This window comes from Motacilla alba, chromosome 1, assembly GCF_015832195.1.
Source record: "Motacilla alba alba isolate MOTALB_02 chromosome 1, Motacilla_alba_V1.0_pri, whole genome shotgun sequence".
NCBI lineage: Eukaryota > Metazoa > Chordata > Aves > Passeriformes > Motacillidae > Motacilla > Motacilla alba.
In genome coordinates this window covers 28,062,145-28,089,210 of record NC_052016.1, presented here as the reverse complement: position 1 = coordinate 28,089,210, position 27,066 = coordinate 28,062,145, and the positions used below count along the sequence as shown (strand labels likewise).

Genomic DNA, 27,066 nt, shown 5'->3' with positions numbered 1-27,066 from the left:
CCCAGTAAGTGCTGACCTACATTTCCAGGAGGGAGAGATTTCAGAGACTTCTCAGAGACTTTTTTTTGGTGCACTTTTTGCTGATGCCCCTCTGTCAGATATAGGATTGGCATAATGAAAAATGTTCTAATTTTTTATTAGACCACATGTAACTTTTCCTGTTAAAAATGGATGCCAATATAGTGTGCTAAACTGGTTTTCCTCTGGATTGCTTCATCTTTTACTTTACTATGCCTGCACTTCATGGGCATTTGCCTCCTAATTGTTGATATATCAACATACTCACATAATTATGAGAGAAACCCATAAAAAAATCCAGGCAAATGCAAATTACAGCTAACATGGACATTTTCCTTTTGGCAAGATGCAGCAGAATGCATGTATGATTATGATTAAACAACAGGGAAAGTTTTACCGGCATTATTTACTTCTTGAATAGCAAAACATCAATGGAATCCAGTTACCTGACTCTTAAAATTCTATTTATTTATCTGATTTTTTTTTTCCTCTTGACACATCATCAATAGCACGGTCGTTTTACATGACAGACTGGAAGCTGGCAAACAGAAGTAAGCAAAAACACCACCTGTTTCTTTTTCAGGGATCCTCAGTGCTGGCAAGCATCCCTACCAGCATGCTTTTAAAAGAAAGAGCTAGACTTGGACCCTACAAGAACTGAAGCATACATTTAAGCTTGGCAATTGAGAAGATCCACAGATAGTTACAGAACAAGCCATGTGCAGTCACAGAATAAGCCAAATCTTTGAAAGATTTGGGCTTAAAAGTAGAGAAGATACACAACACCTGAAGCGCAAAGTTTGCAATAACTGGAATTTATGAACAAGAACACACCAAAGAGGAGTGATTTCTTCTACAGATATCAGTAAAAATACAATGTATCTTTAAAGGCAGATGTAATGGCTTTTAGAAATTTGCAAGAGTAAAAATTATTAAAACCAGGCAACAAGATTTTACAAGTTACTTCTCAGCTTAAGGATGACAAAAATGAAATTACAGCCACTAGGGAGAAAGTAGGAATATTTCAACAAGACAAAGGTATGGACAGCTTTCCCTAAAATAAGCCACATATGCTTTGTAATGTCACCAGAGGATACCTGTCAAGGCTGACATTCATGATCCACTGACAGCAAGATACCTTCAGGGTGACATTCTACATTTACTTTTAGTGCATATACAGATCAAACATTACAGAAATATTACATCAGTACAAGAAAAATCCAAGAATTTTATTGTGTGTGTGTGTGTGTGCTGGCTGTCCTTCTGGTCCTAGAAACACTAATCAAAGAATCACACTCTTCTTGGATGTCTTAAAAATATGTATAGCTAATAGAGCTTCAGAGGAAAAAATATTTTTTAAGAAAAGAGGTGGATGGAGGGAAAGCAGGGGAGAAAACATTTAGCTTTTACTGCCTATGTTTCTATTTCAAATACATAACTGTTTACAAGTCTTCATTTTTTTAAAGTGTTCATTAACAACAAACATTTGATTACATTTGGTAATACTAAGTTTTGCTTTTCTGCTATCTTCCTCTGTTATATATAAAACCTTATATAGACAGGTGACCAAGTACTAATTCAGCAATACTAATTTTGGGACTATCTCATCCCAGTGTTGATCTGCCACTGCGAATGCTACATGTCCTAAATAAGCTACACTTGATAAACTACACCCACAAACATCAAAATCGTTATACAGGTCTTCAAAAGCAGCCAAGTACTCTAAGGCACACATTGTAATACAGGTTAGAAAGAAATGCAAGACCTGCAAAAGCAGAACCCTGTGTATTGTGACTATGGTATGTTCCCTGTTGGAAGATTCTCTATAGAACAACATCTGAGCTTCAGCAACTTTCATTTCCATGAGGACATTGGAAACGAATTTCAGATTTCCAGTTACCTTAAAAAAACCCTCATGTTTCCTGGAGGCCAGCTGGGCTCTTGGTTGACTCAATGAAGATTACTGGTACAAAGGAGCAAAGGCAGAGTTTCAAGTGGATTTTCTACATTTTCAGCTCTGTTTTACACTATCTAAGTTCTCTACTGCATGATAAAAACAAATGCTAATAAGAAAAGAGAGGAGTGAACTATGACACTAATAGTTTGTTGCTTTGGGGAGTACTGAGTCAGTGACTTGAACTGTTTCAATAAAGAAGCAGGAGACTGGGAAATGAGTTCATGTTCTCAGCAGTCTAGTGGGCTGAAGAGGTATTAGAATTTTCACATGAAAGCAAAAAGAGATTGTGGCAGGAAAATACACCTACAGAAATACAAAGTTGTTTGGTTTTTTTTTTTTTTGTTTTTTTTTTAATAAGTTTCTTTTAGCTCTGGAATAAATGAGCCAGAATATTTCTATAACGTAAAACAAAAACTAGTTGGCACTAATTGCTGACCATTCAGTGAATATACTCTTTATTGCTTCACAGCAGAAAGCCATTAATGAGCTTTCTAATTTTCAGAGATGTTATGGTTTAATGGGGGACATGCTGAGACTCAGTGGGGTCCTGTTTGCCAGCGGAGGTTTGGGAGAGACTGTCACCACATGAAACACTTAGCTACACAGCTACAAGTGTTAGTTAATTTTTAATGACATACTCTTCCATCTTCAGAAATTATTTTAAACTGTTCCTTATTCTCAAACTCAGATATCAGTTGCTTGCTTTCTTTGTTCTCTAAAACATAAAATTAAATGCCAAGATCATAGAAAAATGTCAACAGCATTTTTTTTTAAATTCTGGGGGGGGGGGTTTTAAGTATCCATTTCATACCTGCCAAAGAGGAAGAAAGGCAGCATATAACACAACTCAACAGAGTTTAAACTTCAACTCTTCTCTTTCTCTTTTCCTTCAGACATGCCAAATAAGAAATATTTTCTTTGGCATTTTTTAATGCAAAGAAATCAAGCAAGCTTTGTCTAGTATGAAAAACACTCCATGTTAAATGACTGCACTCACTGTAGCACCTTTTGCCTCTATGAAGTGGCTCACTGGTGTGGATGAAGGGATGAAGGGAAAACTGATGGAAGAGTATGCCTTGCAGAAAAAGGTCTGGGGCTGCAAATCACTAACATCTTTACTCAAACAGAAGCATATTAACAGGAGAGTAGAGTCACTTAGGTAAAGGTAGCTGTCTGAAGACTCGGGTCTTAACCATAACAGGACTTTTTGTTGTCTTCAATTTAAGTTACAGTAGGACATTTGCTATTGTAGGACTCATTTTAGACTTCAGCAACTGCAGGGGCAGGAACACAAAAACCAGAAACCCAGTAAATCACAGACGACAGCTGTGCTTACTTCACCAAGCAAGGCTTCAGTGACACACTCTGCTAGCCAAAATGTCTGGATCATAAAGTGCAGAAGACAAGCATTTGTTAGGGTAACATCCACCTTTTTGGACACCAGGTGCTAACCACCCTGCGTGCCAAAGGATCACCAGCAGGTCTGCCTACAACCCACTGCATCTGCTGGAACAAGGCACCTGGATTATTATTAGCCTAGTAATTCCTTTCCCTGGAGGTCCCAGAGAGCAGGCAGGGGGTTCTCTCCTTGCACGCTCTGTGCAGTGCTAAGGCAAAGGAACCACAAACCGGGGAGCAAGACAAGGCCTCCTGCACATGTAGGTGAAGTCACTCAGCAAGGGGAGGGACACACTGGGACACCTGCCCTACTAAACATGGCTCTGCTCCTAGATGAAGGAGATGTAATCCACAGAGCCTGGAAATTCTGGCAATCCTTTTGCTCCAAAGAATATTTATTTTTGATCTATATTTGCTGCCGCAGCAGGAGAGAGCACCAAGGAACCTGGGAAGGTGAGCAGAATAAATGCCTGAAATTCAAAACACACAGGCAGCAGAGCCCAACCTACTTTGCAATACTTCCTCCCACAGAGGGGAGGTAATAACATCAACCGTTTCAGAGCCGTCTACTGATACCAGAGCAATTCATCAGCAGAGCACTTTTCACAGAATAGACTGGAAAGAGCAACCACCTCTCAGACAGGAGATGAGTGCTTGTCTGCAAAGCATCACAGACCATAGCAACAGCACAATCCAAAAAACCACCGACTTTCAGCAAGAGAGCACACCATGAAAAATTTGCTTTGTGCTCCTGTCTAAGCAAGTACCTGGGCCTGCATGGGGAGCAACTTTTCTAGAAAGACAGCTGCAATCCTGCATTCCCCATTATTCCAATGTTGCAAAATTAAAGTCTTTGCGATTTATCAACTGGATCACCAGGAGTTCTAGCTGTCTAGCTTTTGCAAGTCACTAAATGCTTAATCTCAGCATATAGTTTTTAGAGCCAGTAAGCTTACAGGTAAGATGGCCACACAAAAAGCTTAATAAATTTCAGTGCATGGACATTCTCATCAGATCATGCCCAGGAGGGCATCTGCAGTTCAGCAACAGCTTCCTCACCAAAGGGCCTATCAGGTAAGAAATCTAGAGTCAAATTGGAATTTTATGTGAACAAGAACGACAGCCTGGAGATCTGCTCACAGCCTTCAAAGAATGAGACCCTATGAATGAAAGAAAAAAAAAAAGTAAAAAAGTACACGTTCTAGACTTGCCACTCCCAAAGCTCTGTTTTAATCTGTGATTAGCAGACATACAAATTGCTGTAGGGTGCAGTCATGGCAGAAACACAGCCAAGTGCTTTTGTGCAGCGCAGAGCAGCACAAAGAGGAGACGTTCCTGCAGCAGACATTGCAGGGGGAGCAGAGCTGAATGGTAAAATTGTTCAACTCTCCTTTTCACCTCTTGTTGATTGTGTCCCAGTATCTTCAGCAAAACCAAGACAGTGCAGCTGTGTCTGTCACTACTGTAACCCATTCTAAATTTTACCATGTGCGTAACAGAGGCTTCATAATAAAATTCACTCAATTACCACCAGTGTCAGGCGAACCATATACAGCTGTATGAGCAAATGAAAGAATTACTGCCTTAATACATATTTAATAGGCCATAAAATATCCCTGCACAACCCCATACTTTTTATTATACTTTGTCTAATTCTGCTCTCTTCAATTCAAGTGCAATAGGCTAAGGCAGTTGTCTAAACACTTCCTTGTACAGCTACTATCCACTACTCCTATGGAAAAAGAATCAAATTAATGGTTACAGAAAGTATATACTCAGCTTTGTGTATCCCCAATATAAAGCCCGTAAATCATGGTAATGTAACTCTTATGCATCTCAGAAACAACCATGAAGAGGCTACACAAAAATTTCAAATAAAAGGGGTTTGTGCCATGTTCACTTATAGAAATACCACAAGACTGACTTGATGATACTGGGGTACTAAAATATTTTCTTCAGAATCAAATTGTCACAATCACATTTCATCCTCTTCCCTTACCAAGAGGGGCAAGTGTGCAAAGCCAAAAATGAGAAGTCAACCCTTGCGAATCTGCTTCCTCTGTGAACCCCTCCATACCAAACTCTGAGTTAATTTCCAAGCTATTGACCATACTTAAACCAGCAACACTTTCACAAAATACATTTTATCTCACATTAGGCATAACCCAAGTAGGTAAACAGAATGCCAAGAAGAGCAGAATTTTGCTAAAACAAATGGCTACAAATCTCTTCTCAAAAATAACAAGAGGAAATGGCCTCAAGTTTAGATTGGATATAAGGAAAAACTTCCCCACCCAAAGGGTTGTCAAGCATTGGAACAGGCTGCTCAACAGGCTGGTTGAGTCACCACCCCAGGAGGTCTTTTAAAAGACATGTAGATGTGACATTTAGGGACATGGCTTAATGGTGGACTTCAATGATCTTCAAGGCTTTTTCCTACCTAAGCAATTCTGTGCTTCCACTAAAAGTAAGTGGAAACCAAACTAATTTAAACACATTTGTCAGTTATATTTGTATTTATCATCTTGCTAAAGGCAGAATTTTAAGACTCAAGAATGAGCTTTTAATTTAGACTAGATTCCTTAATGCAGTGGTTTAGTCTGATCACAGAAAGAGATGCTAAAGGAACTTTAATTCTAGTTTCGGAAGTATCACTATCTCTGACAACTACGCTGATCCACATGAAAATGTTTGGGCCTATGAACACTTGTAATGATTTTGAAAGCAGATGTATTATATTAATATGCAATTTTCAAGTGCCATCTAGTGGTTATTTTCTATTTCACATTGGAATTTAAAAAAAAAAAACCTTCCCTTTTCCTTATCTTTGAAATTTTTTAAGTTTGTTATTTTTATCGCTTCCTGTTATTTTATTAAGTGCCTCTTGACCGTGCAATGGTAAATAGATGCTTGAATTAAGCCTTAGTTTGAGCATCTGATGAACTGAATTTGGGCAAGAAAACAGCTGATTTCAGAAAGAGAAAGGGGAAAAAAACCCCAAGCTTATCCATCTTATCCACGGAAACAAGGCACAAATGTCAGCTGATTATATAGAGTTTTTTCAGTACAACTCAATGACTTCTTACCATGAGAAAATTCTGACTTGTTAAAAGTCTGTAAATAACTAGGGTGTCAAGTAAACACAAGAAAATCCTAGAGGAAATGCATGTTCTAAGCATTCCTCACACTGGATAAAATCCACAGTGCCATATCAAAAAGTTTCTGCTTTACACTCAACCCAACCTGTGATATTACACAGGCCCAAAACTTAAAATACTCAGCAAAATCTGACCACTTAACATAGTAGTCTCACAATGGGAACAATTACTTCATGTCTTCTGTGCCCCATCTCAAATAACCTCTTCATCTCCAAGTATAAGGAACTGGGCTCACCAGGTATCTCAAAAAATGGCTAAACGTGCACATGCAGTAGTGTGCCCAAGACTGCATCAAACCTGCTGTGCGTACCATGCAGACAACCTGTGTGAAACACGCAGAGCATATAAAATCCTGAACTTAATATGTACGGAAAGACACCTATATGTGCTTCCATTCCGCCTGGAAAATTCCTGGAAAATTGTGGAAGACTCTGCCAGGTAGCCATCCAATCAAGGAAAGTATCTGGGCTTCTTCACAATGAACCTCTGAGAGCCTAAAAGTAAGATGGTTCTATTTCTGTAATATAGTTCGCAGAGCCACAGTAACACACAAATAATTCTGTGTCTATCTATGCCTATAGAAAATGTATTAGAACTCGGAGTCTGAGACAGAGCCAAAGTTAAAAACATACCACAACCAAACATCATCTTTGTTATTATTCTACTGAAAGACTTGTTAGCTGTGGCAGAAACAAATTCTATGGGGAAAAAAAAGTAAAAATGGTTCAATCTTATTAATTCTGTCTTGAATTCAAAGCACTTTAATAAAAGGTATGAACGTTGCGATCTTCCTGACTTCTGCAGTTTGAAAAGAGTCTAACAGAGATCAAAAATCTTAAACAAAAGGTCAGAAACAAATCCATGGTCAAACTGGGGAAGAGAGCTTTTAACTCTGATCCCAGTCCCTGCTCCCTTCTGCTGTCTCTCCCTTCCAGAAAACGAAGAAACTGAAAAGAAAACTTTCACAATCAGCAACCCTTTTGTTCCATGGGTAATCACAGAGACATTAGACCTGCCCAGCAAGGCACACTTTGGATGCAGCTCCAGGCAGGTGTCCCCAGAGCCATGGAGCTCAGAGGATGCAGAGGAGTGACAGGCAGCTCATCCACCGGGCAGGGCCACACTGCTGCCCCTGCACCCCACAGCCCCTGCTCAGCAGCCTCGTTGAGCCAGCAGTGTCATCCCAGCACGGCACTGACAGTAAGGAGCTCGCTGGGCAACCCCAACTGCTCGTGCGAGCCAATGCTCCAATGGACAGCCCTGGGAGCACCTCACTCGAGATCCCAGTCCTAGCTCCCACTCCTTGTGCACACAACCCCTTACACACACCGCTGAATCTCCCTGATCCAGGGCTCATCTGACAGCCTCAGTGTAATAACCCATGTACAGGCCCTGGAAAATTTACAGGATAGGGCAACTACCCCTGGGCAACAGGTTAAGAGGCAACACAAAGATCTGGAGATGCAGGAAATCACAAAGCTGCCCCTGAATACAAGAACAGGGCATACATATGCAATGGCTAAAAGAGTAAAAAAAATAATTACATAACACACAGATGAAAGGAATAAACTAAGTTACTTTAAAAGCCCTCAGAAGGTAGAATGCAATCTATACTATGTATAACTTCAACAAAGCAGTCCCAGTTATTTAGCACATTAAACTCCCCTTTAAACACCTATCAAAATAATCAAAATAATTTAAAGTTCTATAGTTCCATTATCCCATTGCCTAAATCGTTGTACTTGGCTAATTCAGTTAATCCATTAAAAAGGCATGGAAATTTTGGCCTTAACTGCTCCAGGTTCTTTTTAGGATGGGAGTACTTTGTGTATTCCCTCAGGTGTGTCCTGTCTAAGAGCCTATGTGTTAAAATGATACTAGCCAAGTTAGCAAAGCAGTTCCTCCAGGATGCTACGCACCACCAGTAAGTCTATTGCTCCTTTTCCTGGTGAAATGTGAGCTAAAATTCTGCATGGAGATTTTCAGTACTTCACTTGATGGAAAAGGTATAAAGATCAAACCCATACAGCTTATACATTTTTTAAAAAGTAATTTTACTTTCATACCATAATTTTTAAAATTGCTTTAATTGAGAGCTACATATATACCAGCATGAGCTAGAAAGCCCTATATAATGGCAAACAGTGTGTAAGTGTGTAACTGAGTAGACCTGTAATTCACTGATGGGAATTCACTGTAGCATTATGGCCACATTCTCCTGAAGCTCTGTGGATATTGAGTATGAATGATTTCAAATTTCTGAAGAAAACAAGCTACCAAGAAAATGTGTTCTTTGCCAGGGAGGTAGCTTGATGCTAGAAGACATTTCAGAGTTTTTCCCTCAAATAAGCTTTGAACTAAACCATCAAAAGTAAGCAGGGCTGCAGACAATGCTCCCATTCTCAAGCCATATGCATGCTCATATGCAAAAATGCATCACCACCTCGAGTTCTGCTGAACATAACAGTCTCTTTTAAGGAGAAAGAGACTTGGCTTATTTTTAATTCATAGAAAGACAATCGCAGGATTCAGCAACGTCCACTTCTAAAGATCTAAAGCTAGAAATGTGACATGAGCTGCATGTGAAAGATTTGGGGAAAAACATACTTTTGCACTGTTCCTCTTAAAATACCATAATACAGTTATTAATTTTCATGCACTAACAAACCATTATTTCAAGAAAAGGGCAATATTAAATACTAAATTCAGCAGCTGGGGGTCTCTAGTCTTGCTCAAGGCAGACCTAGCTTCAAAGCCGAACCACACTGCTTGGGACCCCACTCAGGGATAGAGAATCCACCACCTCTTTCACCACTCTCAAAATGGAGGGTATTTTTCTTTATGATCAACCCAAATTTCTCCACCTGAAACTTCTGACAATTACCTCATGCCTGTCCTTTCACTCCTCTAAAAGGAGTCTAAGTCCCCTTCTTCACAATGATCCTACAGAGGGTTGGAGTCAACTGGAGCATCCCCTTAGCCTTCTCAGGTGAAACACAAGGAGCTCTCATAGCCTTTCCAGGTATGTCACATGCTCTGACCCAATCCCCTGAGTGGTCCTCAACAGTGCTCCCTACAGTCACTCTGTATGGGTATTCAGTCTCAGGAGCTCAGAGCAGGAAAACCCTTCTCTCAGCCTGCTGTCTACACTCCTGTTCACACAGCCCAGCCTACAGTTTGCTTATGTGGCTACAAGGTCTTGCTGCTGAATTCTAGTCACCTAGCCTCTTAGGATCACCAGGTCTTCTCTGCAAAGCTGTTTTCTGCCTTTCATTTTGTTAAACTTCTTGGGTTCCTGCTAGCCCACGTCAGCTTGAGAAAGTTCCTCTGAATGGCAGCTCCTGTAATCCACTACTTCCACCAATTCGGTGTCACCTTTGATTTGCTGACAGGGCACTCCCAACTTGTCATTTGTACTAACAATGAAAATATTAAACACTGGCACCAGTATCAGCCCCCAAGAAACATCGCCAATAACTCTCTGCCAGTTCAATGCTGGTGTAGCCAGTTTTTCACACACTGCAGTCTATCCAACAATCCATCTAGGGGGAATTCAGTTTGCCTTCAGGGATGCCAGTGACTTGGTAAAAAGTCATTGTACCAAGTCAAAAAACTTGGTACAATCAAAGTAAACAAGGTCCTTGGCTCCCCCTTTGCCAACATCTTTATCTCTCCACCACTTCTTCACACTCACGAAGAATTTGCCATGGTAAATTAATGTTTAGCTGTTTCCTGTCCTATTCTTACTCTTCATGTGCCTAGAAATTACTTCCAGGAGGACCAGTCCTCACAGTGACCAAGCTGAGGTCAGTCAGCCTCCTGTTTCCCAAATGTTTCTTAGTGCCCTAGAGCACAATGAAACACCTCAGAGTCTGATTTTTTTCTGCCTGCATGTTCCACAAGAATGATAACTCTGTTTCATTTGACCTGTGGTGACCTGAGATTACAACCATGAAACTTGTATGCAGAAGAGCTGGAAATACTGGTATCTGGAGAACAAGCAGCACAGCTAGTTTGCCTCAACCCTTCCTGTTTCTTTCAAGAAGCTACTCAATACTAGAAACTGAAGCTTGCAAACACCTCTGCCTCACTTAAAAAAATCCATTAAATCTAAACACAGCAAGGTATTTTAATTGTGTTTGAAAATATGTGTCCAATTTAGTCCAAGCTTTCCTTTATATTCTAAATTTTTAAAAAGCTTGGTTTTCAACAGGGGGAAGAACAAGAAGTTACTGTGATTCTAAGGCAAGCTGTAAAAAAACCTCAGCAAGCAAGAGAACAAGAAGAAGCAAGTGAGCTTCTTCATCAAATAATGTGTGGCATCTAATGAACAAAATCTAAAATCCAGATGTTTGCCATCCTGGGAGGTTTGCAGTGGACAGGTTATTCACAAGTCTATTGTTCTAGGCTCAAGGGTTTAAACACAAACAAGTTTTCCCTGAAAGTCTAGGTCCCTGACACACATAACTTGCTCACAAAAACTTACCAGAATCAGTGAAGATTCCAAATGATGTCAATATGCTTGGACAGGACTTTCCAATCTAATTTTTAAAATAACTTGCTCTGTTTGCCACAGTTTGCAGTTTGGGAGAAAACAGGTGGAAGGCCTTTGCAATATTCCAGAATTGCCATAGGATACATTAATTTGGCAGCTATCTCTCAGGCGCATAGGTCTTTCACAAGCCTTGAAAGGTGACACAAAGAATCTCACTACAAGAGACTCATCAGCCCACTCAAGAATCGAACAGTTGAAATTATCTGAGACAGTTCCTTCTATGAGTAGTCTAGGTGTGTACTGAAACCTCCGCAGGAAGCAGGGAGAGATATTTATTTTCTTTTTAAAGAGATTTTAACTGGAGGGGCACTTTGGAACACAAAAAGCTCTCAAACATGGCTGTGGATCCTTGCTTATTAAAGGCTGGGTCCTTAATGAAGCCCCTTCAGAATGGGTGGATTTCATGCATATGTGAACTCGAACACATATCCATCATTAAGCAGCAACAGAGAAACACTGAGTGGTCCTTTGTCTTCATCTCCTGATGCCCATTCACAATGTTATACTACTCACATTGCTGGACCCTTTCTGTCATTTAATAAACAAATTTAAAAAAAAACAAATTCCATTAATAAAAAGTTTTTAAAATATGAGCCAACAAACCACAACCCATTTAGGCTCTCATCACTCAAAAAATTATCTCCATGCGTATCCAACATTTTCAAAAGTCTGGGGAAACAGACTGGTTTCTCCAGAATACTCTGGGTATCAATGATAGCAGACTTCTGTACACAAGTAAATACTTGTTATGCAGTTTACTATTCCTTGTGCTCTTAGAATGAGTACATCCTACCACCTATGGTCATTATCTATGACCCGAGTTCCTCTGCTGACGTAAACTGCAATGATGTGGCGAAGGAAAGAAGCAGACCTAACTGTGGATGTGCCAGGTTATTTGATCAACCCTACCTTCTTCACACTACCATATAAACTCAGAAGAGAGACTCCTTAAGTTCAGTGGGTTCTAAGGACCTATTTTTCCATTATCAATATTAACACTGTCCTGAATTCTGGCTGTTTGGGACGTTCACGAAGTTACAAGTTAACACTGCAGGCAGCTTAAAAATTTCCTCCAGATGGGAAAATTTTTCCTCTGGAACATGAAAAGTGGAAGATGAACTCACACATCTGTGCTTCAACATCTTTTCTGTTTTCATTGCATCAGATTAAATGACTCATCCCTAAAATTGGATTTGTGAAAACTGGCTCTTGGTAGCTCTTCCTGATGTTGGCATTAAATACCTCAATTTGCTTTATATCACAGTTAAATTATAACAAGTCAAACATTTGGCTAAAGCTTAGGAAGTGCAAATGAGTTCTCATCATTGTAAACATTCTCAGTACAAGGGCAAAGTCAGCTCACAGGGAAAAGTACACCATTTCCACAGTCAATTATCTTTAATTCACACTTCCAGTGCACACGCCTATCCCTGAAGGAGAAATCCAGAGACATAAGACAGCAAAGGCAGATTCCCAAAACAAAAAGGCGAAGTATTCAATATAAAACATTTACAGGCTGAATATTTTCTTGAAAAGAAGTATGCCTCAGGACCACCCATGGCAGCAACAGCAACTTCCATTACAACACACAACCAGCCAGAGGGATGACTTAAGGAAAAAAAAAAAGCAAAAGAAAAAGAACTGTAGGAAAACATTTGACGTAGGCATTCCTAAGAAACACTGAGGTCTGGATAGAGAGCACTAACATAAAACACAGGTTCCCTCTGCTGCCAAGTCACATAGCCTGTGATTCAGCTCTTTGAGTGCATATGAAGATATGTGAGTGAATATGAAGATGTGTGAGTGAATATGAAGAGTGTGGAAAACATCTGCTTTTTAATTTGGGTGTTTGTTGTTGTCAGTTACTCTTTTTTAATAATACCTTGTACACCTCAAAAATACCGAGAAAAACTGTAAACTGAAGAGCTGTAGTCAAAAACAATGTTGCCACAAGTAGAGGATATTGGACTGTACTGTTTCATTAGATCTCATTTTGGCAAGACTTTCTGGAGAACCACCAAGAAAGTACCAGAGGCCCATAGAAACTGAAAGGAGAAGTTCTCTTAGTAAATGGATTATTTAAACTTTGGATTCTTATTTTATTTTTATTATTGCTGATTTAAAACTCACATTTCTTAACCAAGAGTCAAAGAAGAAGTGGCTTCATGAAAAAAACTCCAACAGTCTGGCTCCAGCTGGGTGGTGAAAACTGCTCCTGTAGTTCTCCAGCAGAGAGAAACCAAAACAATAAACCTCCAGCCAACATAAAAAAGCCACTTCACAAGTAAGCCACACCTCAAACAAGATTGGATAGTTAAGACTACAGGTAGGCTTTATGGGTTTTATCTTCCTATCTTTATGGCCACAGAGAAACAAAGATGGAAACATTGTTTTTCTCAGTTCTTTTGATCACTACTGGGAATCTTTGCTGATTGTTTAACACATATAGAATGTAGTACTTGTAAATGCCTCCAAACTTTTAATGAGCTTTACAAACTGTACTATTATGCTTATGCAGATATTCCTAGATGGAAATGCAGATATAGGTTTAGACAAGATATATCTACATCTAACTATGTATACCTGTCAGGTCATAAACCCAAGGTTTTACATGGAGCTGCTCTTTTACAGGAGAAGTGGCAGCTGGGCCCACAGACAAGTCAAAATATAGTTTACTGAAATTAAACTATCAATACCAAACTATTCATGTAAAGAGAATAATTGCTGATGAAATCCCTTCCTCTACATTTAATGAATGAATCTCTTTGAATAGAGGAGAATTTTACATTTTTTTCTGTTGAGGGGTACAGCAACGTCATTGAGGTTTATCTTTTTAATAACAATTTGCGGTACAGTCAGTTTTCAATTAAGAATTGATCATGTCCAAGTAATTGTAAACGATACAATGAAGTCAAAGATCACAGGATAGTTCCTACTTGCTGTAAATTTGGTTTACTCAAATGGGGCAAATCTGCTTTTAGTTTTTCTTGAAAGCTGATCAAACTTCCTTTTCTGTTTGCATTAGGAACAACAGCAGAGAGATTTAAACTACAGAGCAGAACAGTAATGGCCACCTTACACCTTTTCACTTTCCTGCAGTGAACTCACTTGTTGCAGAAGGAAAACTATTTGCCCATCAACCCTCCCTCAAACTTTGCCTTGCTCAGAACATCCACCCATCACCTGGAACAGAGAGGAGCAGAAGCCAGATGGACACAACACTGACCAGCCCGTGCTGATGAATAAAGAACAATGAGCAGCCCACAATGCACCCAAACACTAACTGCCAAGTCTCCCTACTCCTGCTGTGTCCTTATGAACGCAGCTTTCTTTTAAAACACCCAGGTCAATACAGCAGCTGCCACCTCAGCATACTTTCGATCAAACTACCCCATGGCAGGTGAGTGGCTTTGTCACCCACACCCCTGCCTGCGGCTACCACGGGGCAAAACACAGTGTTAGAGACACCAGGAGAGCTGAACAGCATCTTAGGCCCTTCCCTTCCCTGCATAAGGGACTGCAGGAAGCCAAGTGTGGGCAAACCTCCAATGTCCAAGAGGGACATCTGTGCAGCAGGGCTGACAAGTGCTTCCAGCTACAGCATCAACCTTGAGGCACTGGGGTTTTTTATGCTGCAGATTCCTTTCCTCACTACATAACTGAGTGCTCTTCCTACGTCACGAAAGTCAGCAGAGATTTCACTTGAAACAGCCTCAGCTGCCTGCAGAGCAATGTCAAGCTTGGGGCCATACGTGGCTCCGTTTGCCCCACAATGCCCACTCTAGTGCATTGCCAGCTTCCTCTTCAAGGGCTAAAGCTAGGGCCTCTGCACACCTTCCCATCTGCAAGGCTCACACCTGCAACAGTGGTGAACTGACTCCAAAGCAGCCTAAAAATATCAGGAGAGAAGAAGATGCATAATACATAAGCAAAAAAAAGAACAAAACAAAAAACCACCCCAAAACAAAAAAAAGGCCCTGAAGACTAACTCCTTCCAGTTATTATTTAGATGTTTGCTCTGAGATTGATACAAGTGTGTCTGTGGAGAGGGAAGATGTGGCAGCAGATATACTGGACAGCATAGACAAGATTATAAACAAGCTGTATGTGTTAATCATCACACACAACAACCCAGACCCATAAAACCACCTCTCTGGAAAAGGGAAGCAATCAAACCAAACAAAAACCCAGGTTTACTTTCTTTTCTGCCTCCCTGTCTTGTTTTCCTAAGGAAGCCCAAAAATCTCTATTATGATACCAGATGATACACCAAGCTTAGACTCAAAGCTAATTTAAATCAGCATGCACGAGAGGTAGGAATACAGACCATTACTGAACTACTGACACTTTTGTATTCAAAGGGTTTTCTTATTCAACCTCAGACAATTTGAGATTGTGCCTTCCGTGCTTCATGGAAAAGCACCCTTCACAATGCAGATAATGACCTACAATACCTATACCAGCTTATGGAAATAAATCCTTCTAAAAGGAGAAAGATCCATAAAAAGGAAAAGTAAACTGACAGCTTACATAATGCTTGAAAACCTCTACTGAAGCACTCAATGACTTCATTCTGGAACAGCTCTTTACCACAAAGAGTCCCCAGCAAAGCCAAAGATAAATAAAATAGGTAAGTCAGGATAAATAAAATTAATACATTCAGGTTTGTAATTTCACATTTTGTAGAGTCTAATTGAGCATCCTGTATGCATTATTATCACTTTGAATAGTCCAGTGAAGAAAGACTGACTTCGCTGTTTTTTTAAGTGCTACCTGAAAAAGTTCTAATGCACTTCTTATTGCTTTGCACAATAAAAGCATACTGAAATACAGTGTTTTAAAATGGTCTCACTGGAGGAAGTATAAAATAAGTAATTTGCCAGAAATCAGACTTTCTACTTGGTTGTATTATACATACAGTGAAATTACTAAATTGGAACAGCTGGGATGCAGTTTAACACGTACAACTTTTGCATTTTGTACCTCTATCAAATTTGTTCATTTTACTGCATACACATATTTACAAGAGCTAGAGGGGAATTTTACCCTTGGAGAGAGAGACTCTTCTGAATTATGAATTGCTTTATGACATTAGATCTTAACAAAATGCACCTCAGAAGACCATTTATGCTGGAGCCCGCTAGAGCTCAGTGTCAAGATGCACTATATGCAAGCTCTGTAGCAGATTAGAAAGCAATTACCTCACTCAGTGAGTGTTTGGTATTTGACATTTTGCTTTCTTTGGACTACCTGTGCCACATAACTTTTCAAAGGCCATTACAAAAATTCACATCAGCAAAGAGAATTTTCTACTTTTTAGGTTACAGAAGTTACCTTACATATACAACAACAAGCCCTTATTTACACAGGAACAGTTAACTAAAATTAACTCAGATGTTTTCAGTTCTTATTTCAGGCAGACTTGTTTACTCTCAGATAGCTTAGGCTTGTTCCTCAACACCACAAAGCTCAGAGGATGCCAGGGAAATACAGCTGTACCAAATCCTGGAATTTACATCCATGGCATGTGAGTGTCAGTGCGTCACAAAAACCAGGCTGACTTCCGATCAAAGAATCCACCAAGTTGAAGCCTTCTAAGACAAATAATTTAGAGGGTTCACTACTTTGATTTAGGTTAAATGGATTTATGAGCTTAGAAACAGGACTAAGTTACTGTAATTTGAGCAGCTGAGCTGTGTAACTGACTACACATGCGCACTTTGGCCTACAGCAAAAGCCAGGTCAAGCACATTTCTCCCTTACAAACGTCAAATTATAGGAGATTTGAATGGATAAAGTTCCAAGAAGGGGGATTTATGGACTCTACTCACTTCACCTCACCACTGGGACAACAGCGCTCTCAGCAGAAGCTGCAGACACCCAATCAACAAAACATTCTTATCCCATAATCTGCTGCAAGATCCATCCCATGGGAGCACCAGACTGGTGTTCACACCATAATACCCACCAGGTGTCCACATTCCAGAGAGCACTGACCATCAAGAATTCTCCACATGTGATAACTCAGCATGCTGTGTCCCACCACATGCCTGGCATGTACCTAACCTAACACCTAGCTCTTAAAGCATCTCTCATGATTACACAAAGGGGGACACAGCAGCACCTGCTAAGTGACTGCAGTAGGCTGCCCACTGCCATAGGAACAGACAGTGCTCCTACTACAGCTGAAGTCTGAGATACAGGGTTGCAGATCAGTGACACATTCCACAGCCCATTTGTTCATGACTGAACACACTGTTGAAAGGCTCAGACACATCATCAGATGGTGGCATCTCATTCTAACTCAACAAAGTTGTTGCCAGTAATTGAAAGCAAACAAGGATTATCTGGAGTTCTGTGTGTGCCCTGCACACATCAATTTATGCTTAAATGAGAATGGCACAATTCTGGACTAGCTGAGGTTTAATTTAAGACAGTATTAAGATACAAGTTACAAGCTTGAGCTGGAGGAAAATGGGGAAGCAGGCATATTCCTGAACAGAGAGACAGTATTAGATGCCATAACTAACCAGCACAATCTTGAATCTTGTTACCTATTTTAAGTCACAGGCCACAATGCCAGCAAGGCCACCTTCTTCAGCTGACTACATTGATTCACACTACCTAGAGGATCTAGGAACTAGATCTAAGTTATCAATTAACTCCTTGTGCCCCCCGAGCTCTAAAACCATTACCTGTGGCTTGACAGGAATGGAATTTACTCCCCTTCTTCCCCCATCAGGAAATCTGGATGATGGCAACTGCTGCTAAATCCAATGTTAATTAGAGTATCCATCAATCTTTAGGCAAAGAGATTATTCCTTTGGAAGACATTATAGTCTGGAAATGCTGCAAGCCTTAGATGCCTGCTCAAGGCTGGAGCAAAGGGCTCAGAAGCCTCCCAGGACCCAAGCAGGCACCATCCCCATGGAAAACAGAAGTGCCACGGAGACACAAGTAACTGTGAATTGCATGGCCACTCCCAAGGCTCATCAGGATGCTCCTCACATGTTTGCTTAGCCTGAAAGCAATGACCAAGCCTGCTAGTGCTTCAAAGTAGAACAAGTTTGAGAAATGCCATCAAACATGTGGGAACTGCAAGCAGACCTGCAGGTGTATCCCTGTAGCTCACAATAGTCACAGAAGAGGCTCAGGTTCATGTACTGGCTCACTAAGAGCCACTGGTGCATCAAGCATAATACCCAGGAAAAAGCTTTTGTCAGCAGAGACTTGCACAATAAGAAAACTTTCTACGTTTCACATATGGTCTTCAAATATTCAAGCAACAAAATCCTTGAACTAAGCATCTCACAGCTTAAAAAGAGTGTCTGTCACAGAAGCCAACCTCCAACTGGAAAATGTTCTCAAAGAAGCCAGAGATCTGAGAACTATTCTGACTCAGCACAGTATATTTTATGATACTGGGTATAGCTCAGAATTACACAAACCAGAAAACGCAGTTTCCCCCAAACTTTTAGGGGCTTATCCACACGGACTGTCTGAAAAGCAAACAGAGAGTATATAACCAAGGAAAGTGAAATGCTCTTCACCGTCACCTCCCTTCCCCTCAATGGATCCCAAACCTTGCCTGGTAACTCTTAAGATACTTTAAATCTAAGAGGGTGAGGGATAAAAAAGAAAAAAAAGGCAAAAAAGGAGAAGTAACAGACGCATAGCAACAGATCTGAATACCCACTGACTTTCTCATGGATCTACCAGAATTAGGACAGATTGTTGCTACCTGCTTTACACTATACCAAGAAAGAGAGTGAGAAAGGACTGAGAAGAAAGTGGGCTTATCCTGAATTTCAAAATAAATTTTTTCTCCACAGCTTCTACATTTGTGGAGAACATGATCAGTAGTAAAAAAGCTGCTCAGATACCTAATTGATAATGAACTTCAAAAGAAAAACCTTGAGTTTCATAGGTTAACTCTCTTATGAAACAGAATTTCTCTTTAAGACAAAGCTTGGCATAAGGCATAATAATTCGTAGTATTATCCATATAACTAGAAGTTACTTTCCCTTGCAGGCTGATAAAGATCAGACATGTTTACAAACAAAGCTGTGAAATGAAAGTTGAAAATCCACTCATATTTCCATACGTGTATTGCTGGGCTCTTTCAGACTATTCTGAACTCCTGGGCCCAGCCTCTTTGCACTGCCAATTTCCCCAGGCCAGTCTACGGAGCTGCTCCCAGAGATGCAGGACTCTTGCGGTTGACACTGCACAAGTCTGCCTGTACACTGGGCATAACAGAGCCACAGAATCGAGCCATTCGCTTAGGTGTTGAACTTAAGGATCCTTGTGGTTCCCTCCCAGCCCAGAACACTCAGGGCAAAGTTTGACAGAGCCACGAAGATACAAAGAGAAAAACATTGGAAAGGGCTCAGATTTTACTTTCATAAGCTTAGCACCTGGGGGGGAAAGTCTCACACCTCCTATTTAATATGCAAGATGAAAAATATATTTAGTAAAAACCTTCATATAGATGTTATCTTCTATATATATATACACAAACATATAACCTGAACAAACTACAAAAGAAGGAAATGTAAGCTTTCTGTGAAATCTTTCATATTCCTACTTTATACTTCACAAGATGCATTTTCTTGTTAGATTTTTCTTCTTATTTGCAACAGCAACCTACATGTTAAATATATCTATCTATCTAAATACACTGATGTCTCAAATTATGCAAACAGTAGTAATGAGAAGCATTTTAACTCCAGCATGGACACACATATACCCTTTTGTTATTCTGAACTGTTTCAAAATCTTACCTGGATTTATTTAACTACATACATTCAGTGGAATGTTCCAAAATAAAAATTCTGCACTGAAAACCTGCTATTTACTAATAAATAAAGTGTATGTACACAAAATCGCATTAGGAGAAAATATCCTTTCCCTCAACAGGCACTCCTAGAAGTAGTGATGCAAACCTGACATTTCCTGACTCAGACAGGCTCCCTGTCAGCGCTGTGCTTAACGACAGAAAGAGTCTTGTTAGCTCCCAGTGCTATTCCCGGGCCCGAGCCAGCAAAATAACAAGCAGATAAACAGATCGCAGCCCCAGCTCTGCGTCACCAAAGCTGCCCACCAGGTTTTGTCTGCAAGACCAGTTTCTGTGCATGTGACCCATTTCCCTTTCTCCCACATGGAGCCCAACAGGATAGCAGAGCTGCCAGACTAAGTCAGAATCAGGCCTAAAATTAACTTTATCAATCACAGTAAAACCGTAGGAAGAACCCCATTAACTCTGCTCCCCCAAGCTGAATTGTGCAGGACAAACAATGCACATTCCTATAATTCTTCCAGCTTTTGCATTCAGCAGATTTGTCACAGAAACCCTATAATCAGCCTGCAGCCAAACCTGCCTTTTTTTTCTTTTAAACTTTGTCTTTGTCAGGAATTCCTGAACATTCTCTTCCACCTCCCACCAATATGCTTCTGTAGTTACTCCACACACTAGCCACCTTCAAGCCACATTTCTAGTTTTGCAGAAGCATTTTGGTGGAATGGACAAACAGGTGTCCAAAACCACTGCAGCATTCCTATGTCTGGAACTTTAACCACAGCATTTAATAGCCTAAAGTAGCTGTGATTCCAGGTGGTTATTGCTTGGCAGTACAATATATCTTTCAAGGTCTGCCATGTTCAGCTCAATGGGATCCTTATCTTGCTCCGATTTTCTTTTAATGCCAAAAATAAACTGAAAATGAATACACTCTCATAACAGAGAGAAAGAAATAAAATTATAAATCTTCTCCATTGTTTTGGTTTAAAATTATCTGACAGATTTCAGCATTAAAAAATTAAAGCTCTTTTACAAGAGACTGGGAAACAGCACAGTGAAGAGAAAAATGATGACTATTAATTCTTCTTAATCCTACAGAACACTATTAGAAACTGAATGATGATGCATGAGGGAAAGAAGAAAAGAAACATAAAAAAATGTTAAAATCTCTCAACAAAATATTGAAGCAAAAAGCAAACAACATCCAGAACACCAAATCAGAAAACCTCCACTCCATAAATCATAGCACAGCAAAATACTCAACATTAAAATAGTTTTTTTCTAAAGTGCCCTGTCATCTTCTAAAATCAACTAGAATGGCTACATCTATTTTCACACCTTGTGATTAACCAAATTATAAAAGGTAATCTAAATAATGGGCAGCAGATATTAAAAAAAAATCTATGTCTATAAAATATCTATATCTAGACACCTTGCATTTAGCATTAAGAAATTATTTTACCCCCAAACATGCTGTTCCAGTATCAGTCAACAGCTTTGCAGTCTCTTCTTTACTGGTGTACAAAAATAAAATCTCAGAACTGTTTTTCTAAGAAGTTATCTTCAACTTTTATTGGATTGACTCCCAACAGAAGTCCTAAAGTAGAAAAAGAAAAAAAAGTGAAAAACCTACACCCTAGGCTGTTTGAGAATCTTGAAAAGCACAGAAATGTGTACAAATAAAAGGCAGAAAAAATATTTTACTAGTGCAGATAAGACTTGTTTTTCAGAAGGTCTACATTTACCCACATTGTTGTGTGCATTTTAGAAAATTTTATGCATATCAGGCTTTCCATTAAAGCCATCCAGACAGAGAGCTGCAGGATTAACCAGTACAGAAAGGTTACAACCCACGTAAATTACAAGAAAACAAAACAATCCTTCTCCAAATGAATATGGTGCATTTGTATCCATATACATTTTCAGTGTATCAGCTCTGGCAGAGTCAATGCTCTTACTGAAAAACACCACCTGAGCAAGATTTCCGTTTCAAACTAATTGGAAGGAACATAGGGACTCTCAAAGTAAGGCTGCATTCTTCACAACCCCTTCACCAGTCCAATTTTGTTTCAAAATGGGAAGCACTGCATTTAAATTCAAGAAATTAAAGATATACTAGGTATGATTGCAAGTCTACAAAGATGTATTTGAAACTAAACTTACAAGAGCTGGTATCAGATAAAAATAATCCTAGTTGGTTTTGTTGTTTTATCTCAGGAATACATCATTAAAACTATACTATGGTACCAAGTTTTACAAATAGATTACATAAACTTGCTATAAATATGTAGATTTGTGACGCTTTTGGATATTTGATAATTTTGATTGGAGTGTGGCTTCAGTGCATTTACATTCCTATCCTTCCTCTTCAGATTCACGGAAATTATGCAGAAGAGATAAAAGCAAGGCAGCCCTCATATAAATTTGGGTGCAACAACAAGGAAGCATGCTCTGATGGGAACTTCACCTTTCTATGGAACAGGTAGCAGTTTGCTGGCAAGAAGACAGGTAGCACATATGCCTACATAGGACCTCATGGCTTTCCCAAAAGCTATTAACTACCCTGTGAAGAGTCACAGTAATGCATTATATACAGAGAATTAAGTGTCAGGTAGGGGTTATTATTCCCCAGGGCCAAGTCATATATTTGTTTCTGTACAATACAGCACAAATCAGCTTTAAATTCACTGCAGAAGTAGCTGTTTATGATGTAAAAAATTCATTGCTTAGGTACTCAAAACTAGTTGCACTGTAACAGCGAGCGGCCAATTACAAACCACTTGAAAACAAATCAAACTTACAAAGGGTGAAAAACAGCCCCATTTTTTTAGGAAGTGCTGATGTCTTAGGTGCCTACTTGCTTTGTGCCATCACTCAGAGGTGCAAGTATTTATATTAATATGTGGTAACTGAAAGCGTCTGTAAGCATATGTAAGTACTTTCTCCCCACCTCATAAAAGGCATTTACAGATACCACAGAGCTGTTTTTTAAACAACGTTATTAACGGGAATGCTGACAGAAAACCAAAGCCACCTGAAACAGCTAAAGCACAGCATTGTTTCCCCCTCTATCAATACCACACACAGACCAACTCAACCATTATCATCCGTCAGCCCTGCATCTATTCCTCAGTGTGAGTTCCAACACCATGAGCATCCCAAGCATATTAAAGAAAACAGGATAATCATGACTGCCTTGGGAGATTGATGCAGCAGCTGGTCATGACTCTGACAATGATTTCAGTAATTACTGCTTTTTTATTAAGTTTCAGAGAAGTTACTTTTACTCTAAAATAGAGCCAAACTACTTAGGAATGGATGCTGTTTCCTAAAATCTGTCCTTCAGTACCTGTGAGCATGTAAGAAGGACTGGAGTACCTGTGATGTCTTCATGGGCTGGCAAATACGCCAGGGGAGCCCAGAAGATGCCCATTCTTCTGGAGCAGTAATCTGGACAGTAGTCAGATCACTGGGATGGGCAGTTGATAGCTGGGGAAAGGAAAGTGAATGCCACCCTTCCTAGCAGTGCATTCACCCTGCCTCCCCACTTCCTGTTGTCACCAACTTGTGAGCATTAATATTTGGGCTCCATTTCAAATACACACAAGTCAGCCCCGAGGTCAACAGAAGGGAGCTCTGGTGGAGAAGCTATGCCTACATGTAAATATTCTTAAGATCAAGACTTAAGAGCTGTGGCCTTTGACCTCCCACTTGCTGCAGCACTCCTGCAAACTTTGTGAAATTTTTATGATGTGGATTGCACATAGAAGTCCCTTGTCATAGAAGCTGACTTTTTTTTTTAGAATCTGACTTTCAGCAAAAGGCGCAAGCCAAAAATAGTAAGTATTATTAGTAGCAATATTATAAAAATGATAAAGACCATGGGATGAAGGACAGATTAATTCTGTCTTGAAAAAAAAATCTGGAAAGCAAACTTCTTTTCCCCTGACACAGCCTCTGATTAAAGGCAGAAAGTAAGGGAAAACTGGCTGTAAAAATCCTGATTTCATAGACGCTGCTCCAGAGGAGTAGAGCCAGAGGGGAGCACAGCACACTCTTAAATATCACATCTTGGTGTACAGACAGAAGATATGCAGAAGCCAAAACATAGCATGCTAGGAGTTGCCTAAAGGCAGCTCTAACAGGGACAAGTTTCAAAATGGTTCCAAAACTCCATCAAGAGAAACTACCTTTGCTCTATGGGGCCAATCACAGATAGCAAACCACACAGCCAGGCAAGCTGTTATCACTGCAGCCCAAATGGAAATTGATTAACTTTTCTTTAGAGGTGCTCATGGAAGAATACAAGCCTGCACGTTAAGACCAGGCAGGGCCGTGAAGGTTCTTTAGTGATTTTTGTAGTGAAGAATGGTATTTCTGTACTAACATGAGGTGGTAATACCCAAATCCTTTTCCTGCAACACGTGTTTCAAGCACATTGCACATCAATGAGCTTGTATCATCTCATAATTAACTGTAATTAATATACAATCATTTCCAGACTCCAATGTAGTTAGCCATTAACTTGCATTTGTAGACTGTATTTGCTGAACAGCATGATATTTTCCTTCATTCCTCAATGCTATGTAATCATGGAGTTACAGACCTTATCAGAATGCTCAACTAAAACAGCTTTTGTGGAGGTGGGAAGAAAAGCCACTAATACCTTGTTATTATTTAAACTTTTTAAAATAAAAATGACAGTTTTAAATAAAATTTTATCAGGAAATTAAATAATTGAATGTGGGACTACTTATTTACTCCAAACCCCAGTTTCAGTTTTTGTGCCTACATCTGCATAGGAAAAAGTGTCATCAAGACAACTCTTCCAAGTTTCCACCTGGATTTCCTTACTATGCCTGATCTCTGTATGTACATGTCAATTAGACAAAATAAGAGCATACTTTGAGATTCCAACTTAGCGTAAATGTAATAAAGTTCATTCTTACATAATGAAAATGAATTGTTACCATATTTTAAAGCCTTTGCAGTAATATTCCATTGTGAAAAAAGAAAATACAACAACAATACAATGTAAAGAACACTATTCACTATTTTTTACCCATTCTAGCAGTGCAGCTAGTCAACAGCAGAACATCAAGGATGACTGGAAAACTGTTGTATACACAAAATTATGCATATTCAATTGTGGGCTGTTTGGGGGGATTTTTTTTGTGGGGGAGGCGTTGGTTTTGTGGTGCTAGGCTTTTTTTAGGTTTAGATTAGGGTTTATTAAAAAAAGTTATAATTAATAGCACCTAGCAGGTTTCTGCAATCACATCTATAGATGTTGCTCTGTAGTCTATCCCAAAGTGAAGTGCTGTAGATCTCTACCAAATTAAATTAAGTGCTTGATGCAGAAACATACCACAAGATAAACAGAAACAGACCATCAATCACCTGTATGGAAGATAAATAAATATCTAGCACAGTATTAGAAGTCTAGTTTGCTGCTTCTTTACAACTGAGAGGGTGAAACAGTAACACTTCCGAAACCCAGAGTAAGTTTCAACTAGTTACCATCCGCATCCCACTTTCACACGGGATCTGCCCATGTCAGGCTGTAAAAGCTCTGCCACAGATAGTCCATCTCTTTGGAGACTTGATCTACAACCTCCAGCTGTGCTAAAGGGCTTGGCTAGTGTGAGGTGTTACTTATATGTCTCTAGTATCACCCCATGTAGAGTTTCTCCCACAACTCAGTTAGGGAACCAAGCCTTAATTAAATAAACACAGATTATTTATCCCCTCCTTAATTCACATGCAAAAAATTACGTGTCATCTTATCCAGCGTGATACATTGGCACAAGCCATAAACAGATTGTTTAGTTGCACATTACCTGGAAATACAAGGCTGGAAAGGAGACAGACTGAGATTATGACTGACCTCTCAGAAGTCCAAATAAACCAGTGAAATTAGCACTAGTATGATCCTAAAATGAGGTATTAGTACTAACAGCTGCAATTTAGGCATTTCAGCAGTCTTTTTCCATAGGTTTCCCATTGTGAGAGCTAGGAAGGGTAAAGAAGATGGCAGGAGTTTGGTCGCCATGGCTGGGGAGAATACTTGTGCACCGTTGGGTGCCCTATGCAGTTGGTACACATTGCACTTCAACAGGCTTTGACACCAAATCCAATTCTCAGCAGTACAAAAAGCATTCTCCTCCAAGCAGCTTTGGGAGGATGAGGAAATCTAATCCTAGAGGGAACCCTGATGCCCATGTACAATAGAAATCCCACCCACAACAAAACAATTTTCTGGATGCAAATCAAAGAATATACCCTCTTCAGAGTGAACACTAAATTAACCCAAATCACAACTGTGTCAATACTGGCACTAGGAAACAAAATCTGATTTCTAAAACTGATGCTGGGAGAGACTCCAGGTGACAGAAACTTCATGAGAGCACTAGTGCAATGTTCCCTGTGCTTCACATGATGGTAATACAGGTATAAACCTTTGCAAAATACAATGCTAGGGTATGAAGATATCCCGAGGTTTTGCAGGACAAATTATAAGTTTAGGAGCTCCTGTTTTAAGATACATTCGGTTTACGTTAATTCAATGCATGAATGAAAAAGACAAACTTTCTGCAAACAGTCCTCTACAGCATTTCAAGTTCCCAGTTAAATCTTGCTTCATAATCAAATGCTTGTATTGGAGGTGAAAATAGGAAGGGGTAAGAAATATCTGAAACTTTCCTTCTTAACCCTAAATGCAATAAGTTGCTTAATTAGAACTGCCATACAACTTTGCTTCAAACAAAATTCTCTTCTTTCAGAAGTTTCTCAGACACAGAGAGTTTTTGAGTTTAGGTTTTCTTTTTTTTCCCCCTTCCCTAAGTAAACAGAGTTCAATGCTCATTATCTGTCTCAGCCTGACCATTGTCAGTACTCCCTTCCTGGGGTCTTTCTACAACAAGACATAACACTACAAAGCTTGCCTATTAACCATTCTGAACATGACTATGCTAAGGGCTGGGACAAAGAAATATCAAGGGACTGGCTATTCCATCATGAGATCACAAGTCAGTGAACAGGGCAGGCAGGCAAGCACACCAGCAGTCTTCAGGGAAACATCAGTGCCTTGGTCATCCTTTTCCCTGCTGCTTGACTCAGCTCAGCCACTTCAGAGAGGAAGCTGAACATAAAATATGCCACCATCCCTTGTGCTCCCAA

The 27,066-nt window shown here is 39.8% G+C and overlaps 1 protein-coding gene across 23 annotated transcripts in view; it reads right to left on the bottom strand.

The window, feature by feature from the left end:
- Nucleotides 1-27,066, bottom strand: part of BBX (BBX high mobility group box domain containing) — a 137,281-nt gene that overhangs the window by 65,466 nt on the left and 44,749 nt on the right. For 4 of the 23 annotated variants that reach the window (XM_038159270.1, XM_038159336.1, XM_038159346.1 and 1 more), the window contains exon 3: nucleotides 21,350-21,484. The exons of the other annotated variants lie outside the window; for them this stretch is intronic. The gene's annotated coding sequence lies outside the window, so the exon portion shown is untranslated. The remainder of the gene's footprint in view (nucleotides 1-21,349; nucleotides 21,485-27,066) is intronic. 23 annotated transcript variants of the gene reach the window in all.